The sequence below is a fragment of the Microtus pennsylvanicus genome, chromosome 11 (assembly GCF_037038515.1).
Source record: "Microtus pennsylvanicus isolate mMicPen1 chromosome 11, mMicPen1.hap1, whole genome shotgun sequence".
NCBI classification, from domain to species: domain Eukaryota; kingdom Metazoa; phylum Chordata; class Mammalia; order Rodentia; family Cricetidae; genus Microtus; species Microtus pennsylvanicus.
Window position 1 is genome coordinate 6,968,593 of NC_134589.1, and position 24,145 is coordinate 6,992,737.

The 24,145-nt window shown below is 49.7% G+C and overlaps 1 long non-coding RNA gene and 1 other non-coding gene across 2 annotated transcripts in view; both read right to left on the reverse strand.

Moving 5' to 3' along the window:
- The window catches only part of LOC142859709 (uncharacterized), a 159,928-nt gene that overhangs the window by 10,772 nt on the left and 125,011 nt on the right, over nt 1-24,145 (reverse strand). Inside the window, exon 2 of the long non-coding RNA XR_012912234.1 lies at nt 14,387-14,433. This is a non-coding gene — a long non-coding RNA (uncharacterized LOC142859709). The remainder of the gene's footprint in view (nt 1-14,386; nt 14,434-24,145) is intronic.
- Nucleotides 20,808-20,879, reverse strand: Trnat-agu (transfer RNA threonine (anticodon AGU)). Its single transcript has one exon. It is a non-coding gene; the product is annotated as a tRNA-Thr (tRNA).

The window sequence follows — 24,145 nt, forward strand, 5'->3', positions numbered from 1 at the left end:
AAGCTACGGAGAAACCCTGCCTCGAAAATCCAAAAAATAAAATAAAATGTGATTACATAATTTCCCTCTTCCCTTCCCTCCCTTCAACCCTTCTCATGCTCCCCACCCCCACCTCCCTTTTTCTAATTATTGTTACCACATGCAGAGAGGGAGAGGGAGGGAGGGAGGGAGGGAAGGAGGGAGGGAGAGATAGAGATAGAGATAGATAGATAGATAGATAGATAGATGAGAGAGAGAGAGAGAGAGAGAGAGAGAGGGAGAGAGAGAGAGAATAGAGAGTGCTCATTCATCGTCACTTTTGTTGTTTGTGTGTATATAATTTCAAGGCTGACCACTCTGTACTCGGTAACCAGTTAGGGGGGTTGTCCCTGGGAGAGGCTAATTCTCTTCTCAGGAGTCATTAGCTGCCTGTGCCTAGCTATGGGACTCGGGGAGATTTTCTCTCACATCCACCAGGAGGTCTACTCCTCACCCCGCATGGAAGAATCTCCTCTTTGCAGCAAATGGAGACCATTACGGATATCCACAATGGATACAGTTCAGAGGCCAACGGATCATGGGGAACCCAACCCAAGTTCACACGTCACACAACTCCTGAACATCCTGGCAGAAGCATTGAAAAGACTGCCAGGGCCAGAGGACCTGGAGGCCTGCTGTGAGACCGTGTCTCCTAGAAACGGTGCCCAGAGAAGACCTGAAAGAGGATGGTGTCAACAGACATGCTAACATGGGAGGCCAGCCTCTTCTTTATTTCTCTTGCCTCAAATCATGAAGCCCAAGAAGTCAAAGGAAAGGAAGGATGTGGAGGAAGAAGAAAGGGAAGAGGCAGAAGAAAAGGAAGAAGAGATGAGGGGAAGAAAGAAAGGAAGGAGAGGGAGGAAGAGGAGGCGCTGAAGGAGCAGGAAGAAGAAGGAAGGAGGAAGAAGAGGGGCATGAGAAGGACCTGGGTGTGGTGGTGCCTATCTTTAATCCCAGCACTCAGGAGGCAGAGGCAGGAGGATCTCTGAGTTCGAAGCCAGCCTGGACTACAGAGGGAGTTTCAGGCCAGCCAGCTTTACATAGTGAACACTGCCTCAAAATAAATAAATAAATAATGAAGAAGAAGATGATGATGATGCAGGGAGAGAGCAGCAACTACCAGATTCTGATGGTCTTAGGTGCGCCACATCAGGGCATGTCTAGAATGAATGATTTCCCTGTTATGTGCCTATTGATTTCAGCCCCACCTGGTAGCCCAGATGAAAAGATGAGGGCCCAGGTGTAAGCTTATAACACACATGGAGAAAGTCAGTGTTTCTCCAGGAGACCACAGTGCCAAGGAATTGCCTCTGCCTGCCTACTCCATCCTTTCCCAGGGGTCCTACCTTCTACCATGCAGCTTTCTTACAGCTGTCTGGGAGAAGGATGAAGAAACACAGCTGTTCTGGTTCAGCAGAACCAAAGAGGTTAGGAATCCTCTTTCCAGCCTGGGTCCCAACCCAAGCCCCACCTCCAGGCCAGCCCAGGCTCTGACTGTTCCTAGGAACTCGGAACAGATTACTCTGTGCAACAAGAAACCCTCAGAGTCAAGGACTTTGTGCTCCCCAACTTCGTCTCTCCATGCCCCTACTTCCTTTCCTATCCTGAGCAAAATACTTCTCCCATTTGACTCGGATCCAGTCTGTGCAAATGTCCTGCCTCCTGCAAACATGTTCAAAAATAAATCCGAGAAAGCTTCCAGATGTTCTGTTTGTATTGTGGTGTTTCTCGGTGCTAGTCTCCAGAGACTGATTCATAACACGCAGCTTCCTGAAGAAAAAAAAAACCAGCAGGCCACCAGGTTCTGCCTCAGGGAGCGGTAGACGAACCCTCCATCAGAACTGCAGCACAGCCAATTCACCACAGAGGCACACTCTCCGGCACTTGCCATCCCAACCAGCTGCTCCATTACCATGGATGAGGCACGTATCTTTGAGGTTATGCCAAAGCCTTCCAAAGCCTGCAGAGGACCAAATCTCATAGATTCACAAACAGTAAGCTTGCTGGTTTCCTTTTTCCTGAGCACCCACCTCACTTCTCCATTACAGTCCCACCAAGTGTATTTGGGACAAAATGACACAAGAGTAACCCTCATCTCCAAGATGTGACCTGACCATCTGAAAGGAAATCTTAGGAGCTAGGCCAGCCTGAAGAGGAAATGGAATCGGTTGCTTGTCAAAGCCCCTTTGGGACTGGTGGCCTCTGACCTATAGAATGATAATTGCCAACGGGCTGGCTTGTGCACACACAGCTACACATGTACCCTTCCTGACACGCACACACCTGAGGGCCCAGGATTCTTTGCACAAGGTGACGCCTGCTCCCTTTGATGCCTGCCGGATGTGTTCCCATTGGGCGAGGAACCAGACCTCAATAAAACTCTGCATTATCAGAGGCGGCTAGTTTGTGATTGCGCTAGCCTGTTATCTCAGGACCGGGTGGGGCCGCTTTGCAGTTCACCGCTGGAAAGCTTTAACTTGTAGGTAGATCAAAGACCCTTCCGAACCCGCAGCCCGGGTCCCTTGTTGATCCCTCAGTGGACTGTTCCTAAAGATGGACTTTGGAGATAGTAAGTATCCCACGCCCAGACTCCCCGAGTCTCTTCATCTGCTATGTCTCTTACTGGGACGGGATTTCTGTGTTCTCTATTTTTTCAGTTTGGCCAGCTGTCAACAGCTAGCTGTAAACTAACGGGGCAGCCATGCCATCTTTCTCTTGAGTGTGCCAAGACTGTCTGCAGTGAAAAGGCAGATGGATGGGTACGTGGACCAATGGATGTGGGTGGACGGATGGGTGGGGAGATGGGTGGCTAGGTAGATGATGAATAAATGGGTGACTGGGTAAGTGGGTAGATGAGGGGTGGATGGATAGAGGGATAAATGGATATATCGATTGATAGGTTGATAGGTGGGTGGGTGGGTGGGTAGATAATCATGGATAACTATGGGTGGATGGATAGAAAATGGGTGGATGTCGGGTGGATGATGAATGAATGAGTGGATACCTGATGCATGGGTGGGTGAATGCAAGAATGGATGGATAAATGGATGGATGGGTGGATGATGCACAGATGGATGTGTGAATGAACAAACTAGATTACCAGCAACATGAAGTGGCTATCCTACAAGTAAGGAGAGGACTCAGAGCAAGGTCATTCTTTCCTTCTGGAAAAACCCTCCAGGTTCAGACGATCTCACTGGAGACACCTGAGCTTAGCCAATCGGATCAGGATTCGAGTCCAGGAGCAGTCACCAACAGGTTACAAGATCCTTGACAGTTTAGCTTAGTTTCTCTTGGACTCATCCTTAAACCAAAGAGAACAGGAGCAGCCACTAAAGAAGGACTCGGACCCCTTTCATGCCTTCTGTGGTGTGTTCTATTTCAAAACAAACTCAGTGCATTTCCAAGAAAGGCTATGGAGCCCCGTCCACCATCCTTCTTACAGACTGTGCCCGAGAAATGCATAAAGAAATCCAGATGTGTCCTCCACAGCTTTTATTCTGTTTCCTTGTCTTTAATTGTTCCACTTGCTGTTAGCAGTTGGACCATTTCTCGCTGCCCTGCTTTCATGTGCCCTTGGCCAGTCTCAAAACATGAGAGGACTGGGACCCATCTACATGGAGGAGGTGATAAAGCTAGGAGGAGCAGGGATGGGACTTAAGGAGTCCCCACTGTAAATGGCAAAGCTCAGCTACTGATAAAAAGCATGATTCTAAACCAGCTAAGGCTAACAACACTGAATTTGAACTTTGTTATTATCAAGCGCTGAGATGCACAGGATTTTGGGTTGTTTTTTTCCCCCCTTTTGGCATGCTGAGTATCAAACCCTGAACCCCTGCATTCTAAGTAGGCACTTCAGCCTCAGAGCTGCACCCTCAACTGACACCCAGCTCTTGCATTATTGCCTTGCATCTTTCTTCTGTCTCCAACATCCCCTCCCCTGTTAGAACACTGCAGCCTTCAAAGGTAGCATGGGCCAACCTAAATGGAAGTGGTATCCACAAGGCTCTGCTGCTCTGTCTAATTGCAGCCCCACATGGTCTGGTGGCATCTGTGCCATGATGACAAGGGAAGTTGGACCTCTGCACTCTTTGTTCATGATGAGGCCACTGCTCCTCTAGTCTGCAGCTGGACTCTCAGAGGCAAGGCCAGGCCCAAGTTCATAGAACAGGCCACCCACACTGCACATCAGGGCTGCTGGACTGTCCCCCGGGGTTGGAGCCACGCTGGCTCTTAGCCTCGACTCGGGAAGACTCCACCATATGGCATCCCTAGGGATCACGATGACAGGAAAGAGAAGGAGCCAGGCGCAAGAAACAGCCGTGCTTCTGGGTGCTTGAGACCCTACTGGGAAGGGGACATATGGGTGGTTACCCTTGTCCCCAGTGTGCCTGAGCCAAAGAGGCGGGCACCGAATACACAGGACAGTGGTGGCCTGCAGTGACATGGCAGAGGAGATGGGGCTCCCCTATTTGGCGCTTTCATCTCTCCAGCCTCCAGATGTGCGTTCAGGGCAAAATCTGAACTTCAAACCCTGTGAAGCTTCGAGGACATTACAATTCTCCAAGGAAGGAGCAAACTGGGTCTCCATGGCTGCAGAGGACTTTAAAGGAAAGTGTAGTCAGCCTTCTAAAACAGAAAGACAAGGACCTCTCCTCTCCTACCCCCTTCCCCTTTCCTCCCCTTCTCCTGCTCCCCTCCCTTCCCCTCCCCCTAAAGTCCAGGCACTGAAAGAGGAAGACAAACAAAACAGGCTCAGCTCTGCCTTCCCCATCCTCCTGGAATCATCTGGCTTCTCCTGACAGCTTCCCTCACTTCTTCGGTCCCCGTGGGGCAGGGCTGGGGGGTGGGCAAGTTGGGCGAGGCACGAGGGAGACAGAGTGGAGGGCTGGATTTGGCAAGGCTGCCAAGAACAGAGCCCAGATGCCTCCTCTGGAAAGCGAACTTCCCAGGTTGCCTGGCATGCTAGGACTTGCTGGCAACCAGAGCCCTGGCTGGCAGAAGTGGGTGGACAGTGGGACCAGAATTCAAAGGGGCGGCCAAAGGAGGGACCGAAGGAGGGAGGTCCAGGAGGGAGGAGGGGGAGGTTTCAGTGAATCATATAAATTAGAGACAGAAAGGATGTAGGGCCACCTTCATTTCCTTCCTCTCCTAATAGGAATTATCTCATTAGCCCCGAGCTTCCTAGAGGGGAACTTTAAATGATTCCTGTAATGGGGATTTCAATCTGGGGCGGGCCCCCTCCTATCAATCTCACTCCCAGGAGAGCTAGGAATGCTCTTAAAGGGACAGCGCAGAAAAAGAATTCAAAAGAACAGGCTTTAGTATGCTAGGTACCCACCATTCACCCTCCATAGCCACTCATGGAATTTATTGTGTGGACACAGTCACAGTTATGGTGCTCAGTGTGAAAGGTTCTAGTTAGCCCTGTAAAAGAACGTTCTGACCCCTGGAACTTCTAAGTGGCACCTTACACAGAAAAGGGGTACGGAAGACTGAATTGAGCGAAAGGTTTTGACGTGAGATGATCCTGGATTGTGTGGCTAGGCCCCAGATGCAATCTTAAGGGTCCTTCTAAGAAGGAAGCAGAGGGAGATTTGACTGCAGAGAGAAGTCAAGTGACCACAAAAGCGGAAGCATGGGTGATGTAATCGCAAACCACAAAATGCCGGCCATCACTGGACGCTACCATTCTCCCTCCGTGTTTCATGAGAAAGCATCTCCGTCTACAACTTGACCTTAGCCTTCAAGGTCCCATTTCATGAGATCCTTCACCTCCCCCTTCCCCACAACGAACCCAGCTCTCTCACACTCCCTGTCTGGTGCTGGGCTGAGGAATCCAACCCAGGGGCCTTCTTCATGCAATACAGTCTACCACTGAGCCACGCCCCTAATCCCAGAGGTCTCAAACCAGACTGCTGGCCTCTCAGATTTGAAGAGATGGATTGTTTTAAACCATCAAGCACATGTGGGCTGTGTTACATCCGCCTGGGAAATTAATACAGTTAAGAAAAAGTCCTTGCCACAAGGACTTGTCTTCATAGTCTTATTCTACAGCAAGAGAAATGAATACATGTCAGAAACATCAAAGGACAAACACAATGGCTCTGTTGGAGTCCTACGGTGAAATATTAACAAGAGTCTTACATCACTACTGACAAAACCAGGACATAGTAGAGCTGGGCCTGGCTTGAATACAGCTGCTTCTGACTACATGTACTGGAAATTAGTTTGAAGGGTGGCGTGGAAGTCAAGGATGGTTGGATCCTTTTCCATGAACACAGAAAGAGAAATGGGGAGGGGGGATTTAGCAGCGATGAGTCAGGCGGAGCCAAGGCATACCTATGTCTAGTCTGCTATGACAAAGTGCCACAGATTGGTGGCTTCAAACATCGGGATTCAGCCTCTAACAGTTCTCAAGATCAGAAAGCCACAGTCAAGGTCTCAAGACAGCTGGTTCTAGATGCTCCAAGGGAGAACCTGGCCCATGCCTTTCTTCCAAGTTTCTCAGGTAACCCTGACTCCCCTTGGCTTACAGAGGTTTATGTCTATTCTTGGCCTCCACCCCCCTGCCACCTGCTTCTCTTGTCCTCTTCTCAGGACTGGCCATTGGATATGGAAATCACCCAAAATTTAGGATGATCTCATCGCACGATCCTTAACTGACTGCACCTGCTTAGAGTCCTTTTCCAAGTAAGATCGTGTCTGAGGTCCGAAGTGGACATGGGTTTTGAAAAAATATATATTATTACATTTTTGGAAGGGGCACATGCACACACGTGAAAGTCAGGAATTGATTCTCCCCTCCTACTATGTGGGCTCCAGGAATAGAACTCAGATGAATAGGCCTGGAGGCAGGGCCTTCACCCACTGAACTATCTGCTGGCTCACACTTTGGATTTGCATTTGAGCAGTGCTCAAAACTGACAGCGAGCCTATAGCTCCAACCTCCCAGCTCTCTAGTGAGTCTTCTATTTTCCACGCAGGAGCTAGAAACCAGGACCTTGTGTGTGGTAGGCAAGTATTCTACCATTGAGCTACACACCCGGGACCCCTCTGTTCTTGTTCAACTGTAGTTGGCAACGTGAGGGGGTAGCCTCAGAAAGGATAAAATTGCCCCATCATCGAATTGTTCAGGCGGAAAGCACCTAAAGGGAAGACTTTACGGTGCCATGGTCTCGATGGAAGACGAAAAAGGCCAATGGCCCGATTCTATGGGAGTGAAGACTGTACCCAAACTACTCTATACAGTGTGAGCACTGTGCGATGCCTATTTCCTATGAGGGGTGCTCCCTTCAATGCCAGCTCTCCCCCTTCAACAGCCGTGTAGATCCCTGCAAAGTAAAATCAAGCAGGAAAAAGGAAATGCCAAGAATGTGACTTTTCCTATGTTGGATGGTGATTGACAGAGGGCTAACACCTGAAGCTTCTAGATGTCTCTGTCTTCTCTGGTAGTGAGAAAGTGATGCATTGGGACAATTCCTAGAGCAGGAGCAACTTGAAACAGCGCCCCAGTGATGATGCAGATCAAGAACGGGACTTGAAGTCACTAATACTCGTGTGGCATCTACACGGTCTCTTGGGAACCTCTCTTAGATGGGAGTGCTGGGTCTACTTTACCTACTGGCCAGCCCCCGGGGACTGGAAGGAGAGACTCCTATGGCGGGCTGGCTGCTACTGTGGCTCAGATGAATCACACCCACCTGACGTGTCAGCTGTGGGAGGTAAAGAAGCCCTTAAGCCCCAGGTGGGTGCCTGCAAAGCCACCCTCCCAGGGAGCCCAGACCTCAGGCCTTGCTAAATTGACTGCTAATCACCATAAGCACCCGAGTGCTGCATCTTCCATCTGGGTGGCCCATAGCCACTCCCAGGCCTTGTCACAGGCTGGGTGATCTCAGCAGGCCTCACACACATCCTGCCAATGCACAGGACGGGTCTTCTCATTCCCACTTTACAGATACGGAAGGTCTGCCAGTGAGCAGAGCAGCCCATGGGTTGCTCTTCGCTCGTGGCCACCCAGAAGCATGGACCCAGTTCCCAGCCCGCTGCTCCTCCAGCAGCCCAGGTGGGCAAATGGCACCTATGAGCTCTTGTGGGTTTCGCAGCGGTAGCCACAAATACCAGGATATGTCTCTTCCCTCTGGACCCAGGGTTTCCTTTATGGACCGTAGGGAGCCTGAATAGCTAAAAATGCCCTGCCCGGCTTCCTCCTCCTGTCTGGCCATATGGACTTGGAAAGCAAGGCCCTGGCAGCAACAGGCATGGCTGGTGCCCAGGCTGGGCCTCCCCCAGGAGTGGCCGGGCATGTCATTTGGGATCTGAGAGGAGAAGCCACCCCATCCATCCTGTACTTTTCCAGGCGTGGAGAAAGAAGGGATTGGGCAGAAATGATCTGAACTCCGAGTTCAACTTTCCACCAAAGCTTTGCCCAGGGCAAGGCCTGCTGTCTGTCTGCCCTTGATCAACTCAAGCTGCCCAAGAAGGAGTCTGGAGACTCTAGACAAGACAAACACGACACTCTTCTGGGGTCACCTCATGCTTGACCCTTGGGTGGGGGGTGGCTGAGTTAGATACTTGTGGGTAGGGCCTTTAGTTTGATACAGCCCATGTCACCCAAAACCCTTCACATGACTAGACAGTCCTGGAGGCAGAATTCTGCAGTTTGGCACCTGCGTGGCAGAAGGAGGCCGAGCCAGCCCGCACACAGCTGACACTGGAAAAGCTGATGGGTCCTGGCACCTTCATCAGTGGGCCTGAAACAACGGCCTGTGGTGCCCATGCCCAGCCCAGTCACCCATCCTTCCCCATCAGTTGAGGCATCTGTACCTTGAGAGACGCTACACACCTGAGGTCGTGGCTACATTTGGGGACAAGGTAGAGAGGAGCCCCAAGACCATGACGGCAACTGTCTACGTGCTGTAGAAAGGCAAGCTGCCTCCAGCCCCTGCGCTCTGTTCCCAGGACACTCTTACTGGCAGCGTTAATAACTAACCACGTCCCAGACAGGTGCTGGCGGCCTGGCCTTAGGAGTTCTTGGTCAGGGTTGGAAGTGAGTCATTTCTCTTTTTTATAGTCTGCTAGCTGACTGAGTCACCCCGAGCCGACCCTCTCACACAAGCGTTTGCTCTAGCCGACTTACAGGCATGGCTGTACCTTAGACCCATCTCCTTTTAGGTCAGATGCGTCTCATGGGGCTGACCCTTGGGGTCTCCATTAGTGACCAGCTCCCTGCACGCCCCCTCCCCCACTTGGCTCCTTCATCTGGGACATTGACTCACTGTCCCAAGGAATCTCAGAAGCTTTCTCAGAAACACAGGGCCTGCCTAACTGGGGGTGCCAGGCTTGAGGCCTGAGGAGGCTGGTCTCATATTTGACTTTTATTCTAAATAGTACTCTCAACCCCCTGTACCCTCTCTGCTTGAAATAATGAAAGAAATGGGGGCTCGAGGCACAGCTCAATGGATCACATGCTTGCTTTTCAAATGGGAGGACCTGAGTTTGGGTCCCCAGCATCCCTGTAAAAATCCAGGCATGGCATGCGAGTCTGCAATCCCAGAGTCAGTGAGATGAGAAGCGGAGAGCAGAGGACCTGGAGCTCATGGGTCAGCTAGTCTCAACTATGGCCAACAGAAGGCTAACTTTCAAGCAAAAAAGTGAAAGATAAATAAAATAGAAAAAGGGCAATGGAGAGATGGCTCAGTGGGTTGATAAAGGTGCTTATGATCAAACCTAATGATGTGAGCTCAGCCCCCAGGACCCACGTGGTATGAGAGAATCAACCCCCACAATCTGTCCTCTGACTTCCATGCATATGATGTCCCCCAAAAGATATAAAAATGTACAAATACACACACACACACACACACACACATACATACAAAAATCAAAAGCTGGAAGGCACCTGAGGTCCAACCCCCAAGGTCCATCTGCGACCTCTTTATCCGTATTTGAACATGTCTGCCCCCGCACACACACAACACATACAGAAGATAAAGAATATAAAGGTCCAGCACTTAGGAGCTGAAGGATCCAAGCCAAACATGCAGTACGTGGGTCAGTTTCATCACTCTTGAAAAAGGCAGACGGGCATTAAGTAAACTGAGTCCCACACCCGAGCAGCTTGCCTACTTACTGCGTTTTGGGTGACCACTGAAGTCAAAGTGTCAGGTATTCGGCTTCACGAGGTCACTCTGGTATAAACTTCTTGAGAGAAACTTAAATAAAGGCCTCCCGAGGAGAGGAAAATGCATGCTTTCCCGGACAATCCTTTCCACATGTTCCTATGGATTTTTTTTGTTTAATTTTTTCATGCAATGTATTTTAACCATGATTTCGCCCTTCCTCCAAATCCTACCAGATCCTCCATTCTCCCTAGTCACCTAACTTCATAGTCTTTCTCCCTGTTTCGCTCCAATACCAGACACTAAGGAGGACATAAAAATACAAGACAGGGGCATTTTTAAAACGCCACCACATATCCTCCATGTTTGGGGATCCGCTTTTTCTCTGACCCTACAACTACCTCCGCCTTGCACTGTCTGCTTTGTGGGACAGATGTGTCACCCTCAGGTGGGACAGCCGTGGGCTAACAATAAGAACAAATTAAATGATTCCTTCACTCGGAGCTGAAACTCAAGCCTGGGAGGTGATAGCCGGTCTGTGTACCGGGCCAAAGCGCTGTCTTGCCAGCGCAGCCTTGCTTGGACTTTTTGCATAAACTCTGCTTGGTCTACCTTCTCAGCGCCCAGCACTGTACTCCAAGGCTTTGAGTTACTTCCTCATCTCTCAGGTGTCCCTGCCAAACTCACCCCACTGGCTACAGCTTGCTGCCTCACAGACTTCCCACACAGCCTTTTGAAAAGCTTCTGCCACTGCTGCAGCTTCTGCTTGACCTCCCCAGGGTGATAGGGCCTTCCGCTGGTCCACCCATCTTGCACACAGCTTCTGAGACGGCAGCCAGCCTAACTGTGGCCATCACACCGAGGGTCCGCATGCCAGGAGATGAGACACTAAGACTCCACCCCTGGAGCTGGCTCAGGTACCCATGAGTCACTAGCCCTGACCTGTGACCATGATGTCCCAGGGGAGAGTGGGAGGCCTAGAGAAGTTCGATGCAGGGACACCAACCGCAGTGACTCACAGTTGGATCCCATGGGGAAGTTCCATCTCCAAATCCCTGGGATGACACTAGCCCCTGGCTGAGCTCACCCCTGCACTAAGGATGCCTGCTCCAGCTCCCAGCTTTCCCCTCTCAACCGCCTGCCTGGTGGAAGTTGTCATCTGAGTGGCAGCTCCCGCTCCCCCGCCTCTGCAATGGAGCGGAGGAAAGGGCATGTCCTCCCAGGGTGTCAGATTGTTCACCAGTTACAACAGGTGTCCTCCTGCTGACACTCCACAGGAGCCTTGGGGGCCAGGAGGCAGTGATGCCACAGCTCTCTGAAAGGAAGTAGGCAGAGCGGCACTCTAATCCCGTAAGATTACTAAAACAACAGGGAAAGGCACTGGGCTGTGAGGTAGCCTCAGGAGTTGCCCAGAAACACACCTGGCCCTCGTCTTGGCAGGAACACACAGGCCACGATTCCTCTCTTCTTCTCCAAGTATTTTCAAAAGAGCAACCATTTCTAAGGCTTCGTCATGATATGCATCTAGTTCTTCCTCCCTCCCCGCAAATAGACACCAGACTTCATTGCCTTACAGGCTCAACTTCCATCACACAGTTGCTAAGCACCACCAAGGCCAATGCGCAAGTGCACATTTCCAGAAAGCCCCTCTGTATCCAATGTTAACTTGGGGAGGGGGGCAGTGGCACCCTGAGCCTCTCTCGCCTTGATGGTTGTTGTACCGTGATGGCTGACCCCATACCTCTCCACAGCTGTCGAGTTGCACACTCTCAGAGGGAAGAGCAAGACATGGGGCTGCAAGACAAGGGCAGCCCTCCGAGATTTGAGGAGCCTACACGGGAGCACCCTCAGCATTGTTAGCTGCTCTGGGGCCTGATGGTGTCACTGTCAGGTGTCCCTCAGATGTCCCTAGCACGTATCCATGTCAGAACACATTCAGAACAAGAGAACAAAGGCATTTGGTCACTCTCCTCTTATTCATGTTCCCGTTTCCTTTGCCGACAGACCTGCAAGGGTGTGTGTGCGTGTGTGTATGTGTTGGGGGTGATATTAAGTCCAGACCCCAATGCCAGAAATGATTCTGAAGTCAGCAGTTGTGGGAGCTCCCAAGATGTGGCCACGGCTTTCCAGCTCATCAACATCATCACTACCACCTATGGAATACTCTGGCCTTTGGGTTGAGGAGGAAGCCTGACGTCTGATAAAGGGTAGGAGTGTTTGCAGGAAGGCAGAACCCACCGTTTGCCTGGAAATCCCCTCAAGTCACTTATTAACCACCCCTGACCCCAACAGGCACACAGCCCTCCACTTACCAAGACAAGACAACAGCTTTAAAAAATAAAATAAAATCTTTCAACAACAATCACTTGGTACAAAGTCATGCTCTCATTAGGGAGTCCCCTGTCATCCAGGCACCTTCTCTGAGCTCCCTGGATCCCCATAGGAAAAGCTGGGAAACAGGATATGTAGACCCAAGATGCCTTTTCTTCCACACCTATTGCCTATGGCCCTGAGGGGAGTCAGAAGCAGCATTGCAGGTGAATCCTGAAGGACCAGGTGAAGGAGCAGCCAGCCTCATGGGATGTGTGCTTATGGGCACACATGAAGGTGATAGTTACAGGTGGTGCAGGAGGAGAAGCCTGCCTCATGGGGCATGTATGTGTATGGGCACACATGAAGGTAATGGTCACGGGTGGTACAGGGCAGCCAGCCCCATGGGACATGTGTGCTTATGGGCACACATAAAGGTGATGGTCACTGATGGTGCAGGAGGAAAGGATGCAGGGATGCAGAGAGCAGGAAGAATCTTGTCTTATAGGTAAGACACAAAGCAGGGGACTAGGAAATGATGGGTCATGGGATAATGTGTCCAAGGAGACATGGATGCGGGGACAATAAATGGTTTCTTAAAGGCATCAAGTAACCCATGGAATATCGGGATTAAGAAAGAGGCTCAGGGAAGATGCAATCAGGATTGATTACTTTAGGAGGAGACACGGGAGTCCCCAGATTAGAGCACACCGTGGGTACTCCAGCTGGTTCCCCAAAACCCAAAGCCAGAGGAGGGACTGGGGAGAAGGGATGAAGAAGGCTGGGAGATGAACTCTCTGCCAGGACTGTCAGGACTCTGCACACCAGCAGATCTTGGTCCTGCTTTCTTCAATCCCTGGTCTCCCAAGGAGCAAGACTTAGCACAACCACGTTAAGGGAGTTCATTTGCAATCGGATCCGTAACTGCCAAGATTAAAACAAGAAAAGCTGCTGCCACTTGTCAAACGTGGCCTCTGTCCCAGGAACCAGGCAGAGCAGCACTCCATCCTCCTCTCCTCAGCCGTCAGGTGTCAGCTCTGTTCCCCCACCAGCGCTTCATTCCCCAGGCTCTGCAGGAGACACTGGGGTGATCTAGTGTCTCTTGTCAAAGCTGCCCGTATTCTGAGCTTCCCACTCAGGACCCACCACTGAGATTTACGGCCAGAATTGCTGTAACCACGTTGGATGGAGGAGCCTAGACAGTTACAGGCAAAGCCAGCTCTTGGATAAAGAGAGAGGCCATGTGTTCTACATCCAGCATTATTAGGACCAGACTTGGGTCGGCAGATTTCCAGAAAGCTCCGAGATCCCGTTTAATCCTGTGGGTAGTCTCTGTGCTCCTGAAAGGCAACAGGTGTGGTCCACCTGCCGCCTGTCTCCTGGGTGTGCAGGCTTGGAATCACCTGCCTGGTGCTTCTCCCAGCATACTGCAAGACTGTCCCTGCTCTGAACTCTGACAGGCAGCAAGAACTTGTTGTGGGAAGGCAAAGGGGCTGTTCTATGCTGCAAAAGGGCAGTATAGAAAAGCAAATGATATGGACGGACCTGACTTTGAGTCTTGACTTTCTCCCAAATTACCCACACCATCTCAGGCATGTGACTATCCCTCAATTTCCTTGTCTGGCCTTTGGGCATACTGTAACCTATCGGCTAGCGCTCCAGGAGGTGTGAGCCATTACACGAACCTGAGTGACAACCAGGAGAGCCCGGAGTACAGCCTCGCCTGGATTAACTGCACGCTATATTTATTTACAACTGTCTAGTCCCACTCCCACAGCAAACGGCAAGACCCCTGCCTGCTGCCTGCGCTCCGGCTAGGCACCCAGAGCGTTAGGGCCCTGTCTACATCCGGGGCCATACAAGGGAACACAACTCCACCTTCAAAGCGAATGAACAGAAAGAACACAGCTGCATGGAGACAGCCACTCACAGCTCACCTTTCTCTTGTCCTTGCTCCACCGTTGACAGAAACCTCTGGTCTTACCTAAAATGAGAAGGGGAGGGTTAAATCTGTAAGCAGGACAACACTGGACACACCATCATCAGACTCGTCATTGCTGGGGGTAGACCCTGAATGTCAGACCTTTGAGGGGCATAGAGGATTAAGGGTTGCAGTTTCAAGAGACAGGTTTTCACTATGCAGCCCAGACTGGCCTTGGAACTCATGTACCATTGCCTCAGCTTCCAAAGCGCTCACATTATAAGCACGAGCCACCTCATCTGACTGAAAGCTGCTGAGCATCCTTCAATATGCAGCGAAACCACATCTCAGAAGAAATCCATGCAACTGGGGTCACAACAAACTCGAAGCTACTTTCAAAGAAATACATCTCTCAAAAAATAATAAACTAAACCTAGAATCAACTCAACATAAACAGACATTACAATGAATACTGATATTTTTCAAGTTATTAACAATGGACATTGATAGCAAAATAATGGATGGTTGGAATGCTGAGTTGTTCTGTTTGGAGTGGGACCTCTCATGTGCGTGCTCATGTGTGTACCCATGTCTATTCATTCACACGTGTGCATATTCACACCATATGCAGGTGCACATTTATGTTTCTATGTGTGTGCACACTCACGCTGTATGCCGTCACCCTCCCCACTACTCTCAACTCCCAGCTTTTTTTTTCTTTATGCAGATTTGGGGAATGGAACTCAGGTTCCCATGGTTTCCAAGGCAAGCCTTTTACCAAAGGGGCTGGTTTCCTCGTCCTCGCTTGCTCCTTTCACACAGCCTCCTACCCCATTATTTCCGCATACTGAACCGACTGTACGTCTGAACTCATTCAACAGGGCAGTACGTTCGTACCGTCAGGCTCCACACCTGGCCTCCACCACACTCCCGTAAACACCAGTCCATAACCTCTAACTGCTATGCCTTCTGCACCTTGTGGGTTTCTGGGGTGTGAGCTAGCGCAGGTAATTCCTGAACAAATGGGCAGGTATCAGCCGAGTTGCTGTTGTTGTTGCTGTTAAAACAGATACTTAATCTTTAAATCCGGCCTCTGTTCAATCTCATTCAGACGCCAGGAAGAGTAGAATTTCAAACGGTGTTTAAAGATAATAGCCCCATTCTAAGCCTCCCCACCATTAGGCTCGAAGAACTCACTCGAGACCCTTAGGTTGGCAAATGAAAACACAGAGAAGACAGACAAGAGGGGAAAAGAATACAATCAGACTTGAAACGGAAAACGGGTAACCTTCACACACAAGAGAAAGGATTGTTTGGGTGGCTGAGCGCACATTCACATACCAGCACTCTGGGGTCCCTGAGTTCCTGAAGTCAGGGTGGGGTTGGCCTTCTGCAGGTAACCCCACCAGCCATTAGGTCAGATGGGGGAAGGGGGCCTCGTGCACCATAGGGCCTCTCCAGTGAGATGTTTACAGGGCCTGCACCCCACTATCATGCCCATGAACTTATACAAGGACCAGCCTCGGGCCTCAAATGCAATAGTCTCTGTGTTTTTGAGTTCTTGGGGATGCACGTGTATATGCATGTGTGGACATGGGGGCAGAGGGGTCTCTCACTGGGATCTGGGTCTTGGGACCTGGTATCTAGAGCAAGCTTGCTGGACAGTCCTGACTCTACCTTCCCTGGCACTGGGTTTATAAATGCTTTGTACATAGGCGGTGGTGCTGGGGATTGAACTTAGATCCTCAGGCTTACGCCTGAGCTATCATCCCAGCCTCCTGCATTAGTTCCTGACTGCGGGCAAACCAAATTGACCACTTGCACCCAGAAGAACTGTGTTATACCTGGAACCTCACTGGCCAACTGAGAGAAGTAGAAAACTCAATCCCAGAGAGCAGACAAAATGGCAGGCTACTTTCCACCTCCATCCCTGCATCTCGAACAGATTCCCATTCCAGTTTTCTACAAAGTGGCCGCTCATCCATCTATCCTCAGTTTGTTACTGGGTGGAACACACCCTATAAACTCACTCAAGATAGACCCCGGATGAATGGAGACACTTTTGGCTTTGCCCCTCCTTCTGGGAGGGAGCTGAATTTATTTTGTTTGGTTGGTTTTTTTGTTTGTTTTTGTTTTGTTTTTGCTTTTCCAGACAGAGTTTCTCTGTGTAGTTTTGGTGCCTGTCCTGGAACTAGATCTTGTAGACGGGGCTGGCCTCGAACTTAAGAGATTTGCCTGCCTCTGCCTCCTGAGTGCTGGGATTAAAGGAGCGCACCACAACTGCCTGGCTTTGAATTGATTTTAAAATGAGGTCATCTTAATTCCTCACACTACCCCATAAAGTCTCACTTCAGCTAAGTTAATAGAGAGGGCAGTGGTCAGAAGCCTGGGATAAGGTCTTCTTGAACTTAGAGAGTTAGGGAGTGTCATGAAGAGGGGAATGAGGGGCTCTGGAACCATCCCCCTCTTTCTAGGTTTCTGTAAAATGCTAAGACCTAATCCCATGCCAGTGGTCCTGACTGGTCTCCAGTGAGACCTGGGCACTTGGAGGAAACCTCCTCAGATAACCTGAGAAATTCTGAGGCAGTGGCTCAAAATGAATTCATGGTGTAGAGAAAAAAACCTGAGAAAGCTACATTTACATTTTTATCTTTGTGTGTGTGTGATGTATGTGCTTGTGAGTGCTGGTGCGCATGTGCCATGATGTGCATGCCAAGCCATGCTTACAGAGGTTGGAGTACAACTTCAAGCATGGCTCCTGGCCTTCCACCTTGTTTGAGACAGGGTCCCTCACTGCTCACCTGCTATCGACACCAGGCTAGCCGAGGCACGAGCTTTCGAGAATTCTCCACTCACTAGAGTTCTGGGAATGCAGAGGCCTACACTACTGCACCTGGCTTTTATATGGGTTCTGGGAATTTAAATTCAAGTCCTCGTGTTTGTGTGACAAATCCTTTACCCACTGGACAACATCACAGCCTAGAATCTGCATTTTTAATGTGTTCCCAGGGAAACCCAAGGCTGGGAATCCTTAATACACAATGAGTAAGTAGCTTGAGCTCAAAGACACCCCTCTTCCATCCTCCCACACCCCCAGGAACTCAGGCAAGCCACCCACAACCTCTCTCAGCCGCAGCTCCCCTTCTGGGGACCGTGGAGTACGAGGCATGCGGGAAGCTTGGGCTCAGAGCCCCAGAGACCGCGTCTGGGCAGCTGTGCATCTCAAGAGATTTCTGCATTCCACTAGTCATTTGTTTCACTCTGTTCTCTGAAGAGGCGTGGCCACCTGAACCTCCCAGAGAGAGAGCCCAACTACCCAGGGATACTAAGTCTGTTCCTGGCACACTGGCTGGAATGTCTCCTAGGAGCTCGGCTGAGCTTTGCCCACACCTCCCGCTATGCCAGTATGGCCCTTTCTGCCCTCTACTGTGGAGGACAATGGGCAGGGGCTGAATGGAACACCTTCCAAAGCAGGCCAACTAGCAGCACACACCTGACCAGATCTCACCACGCCGCTGAACCCAAATCAGCTCCTTCGTGATCCCTTCATATGCTTGAACCGCATATCCCATGCTTGTGACTTTTTACTACAATAAATAAATATTCCCATGGGAGTGACTTCTGCAAAATAGGCCAAGAAGCTCTCTGTAGGCCACAGTCCTGGGTCCCATTTCCAGAACCATCCCCAAGGCCACCACATCCACTGTGCTACAATTACATTTACGGGCCCACAGAGATGTTCTCATGTCTTTCAAAACCAGAGCCAGTGATGTCCATAGTAATGACAGTAATGTTTAGGTAACGGATCCGGCCTGGGTACTAATCATCCTTATACCATCGCAGCCATAAAACTTTAATTTTAATGTTTTTATGGTGGAAGGGAACAATGAAATCATAAGAGCATGACCATCACAATGTGCTCCGGAAGTGATGTGTTCACTGCAGTCTCCAAACTGGGTGGGCTTTGCTGAGAACCCTTGTTGAAGGCTCCGTTGTTGCTTCATAGAGGGATCTTTCTGGAAATGCCCACTCCGGCCAGATACCTGGCCCCTACCATAACCTTGCATGGGGTTCACCTTTCCCCCTGTAGTTCCACTTAAACTCCTCCTTGTTTTATCATGGGAAAGTCTTCCCCCTAGGGGAGGGCTTTGAACACTATTGGGTCTGCCTGATCACAGACAGAGACCACAGTAGCTCCCACCCCCACCTGGATGTGGAATCCTCAAGCCTGGCAGGAGGGACTTCTAAAGTCCAGACATAGACAGGTACTCAGCCCCTGGAGCACAAACACCCAGCATACATCACACTCGGGTCTATAAAAGATAATTATACGATCTGATCTGGCAAATTAGTGTTCAGAACTCTCTAATTCTCACAATGAATTCGAGGGTTGGATCAACAGGAAGAATTAACCTGGATCTTTATTGGGATTCGCCCCTGGGTCAGGATTAGGGTTCATTTATCTCTTTTATTTTCCTACCGAGGGAGGGTAGAAAGGCCTCCTCTCTTGCCCGCCCTCCCTACACTGGCTAGGCCTGGCTTTCAGACAAGCCAGCTGCCTAGAGATCTTTCCCACGACCTGCCCAGTCCAGCACACCCAAATAGAGCAGCCTTCAGGAGAGAAGCAGCGATACAGAGATGGGTAAGAAGGTGTAGGATTTTTCACAAGGAAGAAAAGTTAGGGCATCCCAAATAAAGGGTTAATTTACATAAACACAGCCCAAGATCAACAATGAACTGACCTTCCCAGGGAGCCATTTACCTCCTATTTATTCCAACCAACTCTGGAAAGTCTACTTGGAGAGCATACAAATGCACTCCTCTAGGGACCTCTACCAACTCTGGAGAGGTCATTAATAGGAGCCGGTACCCAAGTCCTTACTCATCAGATAGCTAGATCACTGAGGAATTGGTACCCAGATACATAGGCATGTTGAATCCAAGGGATGATTGCCCTTCATCTTAAAAGAACAAGCATTGTGGTGTGTGTGGTGTGTGTGTGTGTGTGTGTGTGTGTGTGTGTGTGTGTGTGTGTGTGTGTTGTGAGTGTATTTCTGGGGGTCCCTCTTAGGGAAGATAATTTCCTAGTCGAACTCTTCAGTCAACCCAGGTATGACATGCCCAGAGCTTCAAAGACAAGGCCCTGGTCAGTGGGAAAGAATTTACACCTATGCTCTAGTTGCCTATCTGTGGAAGACTGATAGAAAACCAAGGTTGTAGTATATGCAGGGGCAGGGACAATCTTCTCTACCTTTAATGCCTACAAGTCCACCCATGAAACTAGTTCCAGGTGCCTCTATCAGGTTGGCTTGGCTAAAAGAACAGGATGCCTTTGGTGGTGGTTTGAAAGAAAATGGCCCCCCAAGGGAATGGCACTATTAAAAGATATGGCTTTGTTGGAATAGGTGTGGCCTTGTTGGAGGAAGTGTGTCTTCTGTGAAGGTGGGCTTTGGGGTCTCTATTTGCTCAAGCTATGTTCGGTGTGGTAGACAGTTCACTTCCTATTGCCTGTGGATCACACAATGTAGAACTCTCTGCTCCTTCTCCAGTACCATGTCTGCCTGCATGTCACCATATTCCACCATGATGATAATGAACTAAACCTCTGAACCGTAAGCCAATTAAACGCTATTCCTTTATAAGAGTTTCCATAGTCATGGTGTCTCTTCACAGCAACAGAAACCATAACTAAGACGTATTTCCAAGTTCTCGTGGGGAGAGGATGGCAATTTGCTCTTCACAATGGCACGGGAACAAAGCATTCCAATTTTGGAGCAGGGTTTACTGTATGTGGTCAACATCACCTACCTAAAACATACATTCATTGGTACTGTGGTGTACGTGTGAGTGTGCGTGTCTCTGAGGTACAGCAATGTACAATGTTCTTTCATGTGCTTGGGCCAGGAGGAGTGTCCCATTCAAGAGTGTTGGAAAGGAAGACAAGGATGTACAAAGGTAGTGTCAGCAGATTACAGTCATTCTAGGTTTCTAGGAAAATCTCAGACAACTCCAATTCCACAATGGCAGAGGCAAACATGTACTCTTTCAGAAAGAGATAACAATACCTGCTCGGAACCAATGAGATTGTGGGGTGTTAGGAGGGTGAGGGAGGCAGCCAGTCAGTGACACAGCTCTATCATAAAGTGACATTTCAGGGTCTAAGTGGAGGGCAGGCAGATGCACAAGGAGCCAAAGGCAGTGAAGACACAGGGGAAGCTCCGTGTGCTACCAGCTCATTAGTCTTGGTACACATGCATGAACCCTGGGGGCAGAGAGCTTCAGGACAAAATCTTAACTTGACCACTAGCTAGCTGAGTCATTGTAGGTATCTTCTAGGCATCATTATCTCAACCAAAGCACTGAGGCATGGATGTTAGCCTCCCTGCCTCCATAAGCTCTCCACAACCTTAACTCCTCATTCTTTTCTTCTTTTATCCTGGCAGTGCTAGGGGTTGAACCTAGGGCCTCGTGCATACTAGGCAAGAACTCTACCACTAAGCTACAGCCCCGGGCCCCATAAGTGTTATTTTCTATTTGAAGATGTGAGATGAGATCATGCTTGTTTCTCTATTGTAGTAATTAAATATAATCAACATTTTTGCATACCTCCTGGCCCATAGTAAGTAATCAGTAAGTGCTATCTGTTTCTATTACTACAAGTACCCCAGAAATACACAGATTATGAAAATGCTGAATGAGAAAACAAAAGGTCCCCATGTTTGTCTCTGGGTGTTAAACTGACGGCTGACTTGTCTTCTCATTTCCCTGTGTCTAAAGTGAATGGACATTGTGAAGAAAAATAAATCCTATTACAACATTAAAAAAAATAAAATAAAAATTATGGCTTGTTCCAGACTGGAAATAAAATAGTAAACATACTTTTTTTTTTAAGTATAAAATAGAAGTTTCAAGATTGCTGGAAATCAGAAATAGAGCATAAAGCAGGGTCAGGAAGCTGCATGCTGGAGTTCAGGTTTGTTATGGCAAGGGCTCCCTAATGTTGGGCCTGTAGCATGGCCCAGCAAGAGACGAGAAGTCAGCGGACCTGGTGGCAGATGCCATCTGACATCTCAGAGGCAGTAAGGATTATAGACTCAGAGGCAGCAGTGACACTTGTGAATCAGTCTGCCTTGGCTTGAACGACTGAGAGTTCTAACCTAGCGGACACCCCACAAGGTAGAACCGACCTGCTCTGTGGCATTTTCCAAATTCCTGTGCCATGACAGAAGGCCCTGGTGATACCTGTGTTTCGGTTCAGAACCTACAACACGCATACTTCCCTGTGTCTGTCACACAGCCCTGGCTCTCAGCAGAGGACACGCTCCTGAGACGGACAGTGGCCAAGACCCTGAGAGGAAGAATGAGAGAGAGGCCTGCCACCCACACAAACACACAACAGATAGGTCTAAGATGGAAAGCCTAGGTCTCGAGTTTTCTGCCAACTCTACAGGTCACTGAGGGCCAAGCAGCAGATGATGAGGGGGGCTTTCTTGGGACCCCAACTCTGAAGCCCCATCCCCTCTATCACAGGTTGGGGCTTTTTCTTTCTCCCTTTCCTCAGGATGCCCTGAATTCCTGCTCCTAGTCTCTTTCCTAAGCTTCGGGTTGCCTTCTGCCCACAGAGAAGGTGCTTGCCATGATCTCAGATTCACCACACCCAAACGCATCACCTAAAGTCATCTCATCGTCTGATGGGAAGCCCTCTTCTAACGTCAAGTTAAATCGCCTCACTGTGTCTGGTGACTTCTGCTCATTCTCAAGACGAATCTTTTTTTATGTTCCCATGGCCATCCCAACAGTATAGGCTCTTGTCAACCCTCAGGTATGGAGCATTTCCATAATAATGTCATTTATTGAGTGTTTACTATGCCTTGGCCCTTTGTAAATAGTCTTCAGTGCCACTAACAATTCACTCCTTTTTTCTTCCGCCCTCTCCTCCGCTTATTTTTTCCTTCCACATCCCCTGACAGGCTTTCATGTAACCCAGCACGTGACTGTTCGTCAGAGGGAGCACCGCACCGGTAATGTTCCACCACATCCCAAGGCGAGCAGCATGTAGACATCCTCGGTAATGGCAGAGCCCTTTCTCCTGTCATGTCGGATTTGCTGCTTCCTGTGGCCCACGTGTCCCTCGGGTTTTCCCTGCCTGCCTCCATCCACAGTCACACAAACTGTGGCCTGATTTTGCTCCCCTCATTAGAACTCCCTTGAACAGCCTTGGACTTGGGTGTAAAGAGAGAGTCCAACATTCTGTGCAAAGAATAAAAGCATAAAAATAAAAACCCGAAAACAACCAAAGTTTAAAAGACCATGGCATTTTCTCCTTTCAAACTATATTTGTGTCCTAAGCGACACCCAGGGAAGACAGTGCCCGTATCCAGCAGCTGTACAGAGGCCGGAGTCCCTGGGCAGGCTTGTGATGTCACTGTGGCTGCAGGCTGCTCCCAGTTCCCTAAAGGCCATGAACCACAGAAGGCATCCGAGGTCCAGGTCCACCAGCCTGGTGCCAACACAGAGCCCCCGTGTCTGGGTTTCACCACGTTTAAATGGAAAATAAAACATTCAACTCAAAAACACTTTCCAGTGATATTTTAAGGGAAAATGAGATCACAGAAAATCAGGGAGGTATATTTGAACAGTGTGACCCTAAGCAACACGCACACACACATACACACACACTCCCTGAGAGGCTTGTTCACGACATAGGGTGAGCGAAAACACGAGGTGATCTTAATTTGAACACACCCTTGGCAGTAGAAACCCTTCTAGGGATGCTACAGGAACCCATGCCGTCCTTAGACAGAACCTATCCTCTCTGATCAGCATACTCTACGGGTCCCCAAGGCCCCCAACAGCTGCCAAGGTCCCCTAGCAAGCCAGATCAACATCTGCCTCAGCCAGAGATATCCAAACCCAGCTCTCCAAGGCATGGGTCGTTATTCAGTTAGCTCACAGTATTAATTTTAAAAGCTTCAGCCAGGCAAATTCTCATGCTTTTATAAAGCCGTCTGGGTGACTGCCTTTCCATGCTGCAAGCTTTCCCAAGTGACTGACAGGCTGTCATTTCAAGATGTCATGGGTTTCGTTTTAATCAAGGAGGGGGAACCGCCGGCATAGGTCCCTGGTTCCTTTTGCAAGTGTCTTGATTTGACTGGCAAATTCCGACTTATCGGCTCTACGGTGAGGCTGAGGACAGAGGCAGCTCCCATGCCCCTGAGCTGCTATCTAGGTGAGCGCATAGAGAAGGCATGCAATGCTAGGCCAGAGCCGTTCTGCTACCTGTCAGTCCACCATGTTTCCTGGACTCAAGTGACCTCATAATCATTTCTCCAGGTATACATAGTACCCGACTGACGAGTCTCCACGATGGACCCCAAAGTGTCTTGTGGAGTCAAGAGTCAGGATCGAGGTAGATGAAGCCTCCCGTGGCTCTCAAGCTTACTCATGCTTGGTTTTGTTATGACAAGTTCTAACTATTTAGTCCAGGCTGGCCTCACACTCAGGACCATCCCGCTTCAGCGTCCCAAGCCTGGGATCACAGGCATACGCCACCGCACTCAACTCAGACTCGTTATAAAAAAGAACACATCAGCATCTGGCTGCACTAGGAGTCTGAACCCCACCCGTGACATCTGGAAGCCTGAGGGAAAGGCTTCAGCATCCCCACACTTCCTGGTCCTCGTCCATCACAAATGCTCACCAAAGTATCTCCTATGTTTACAGCTGTCTTGAGGTTCCAATCATTCCTTGTAAAACACTTAAGATAGTATGGGAT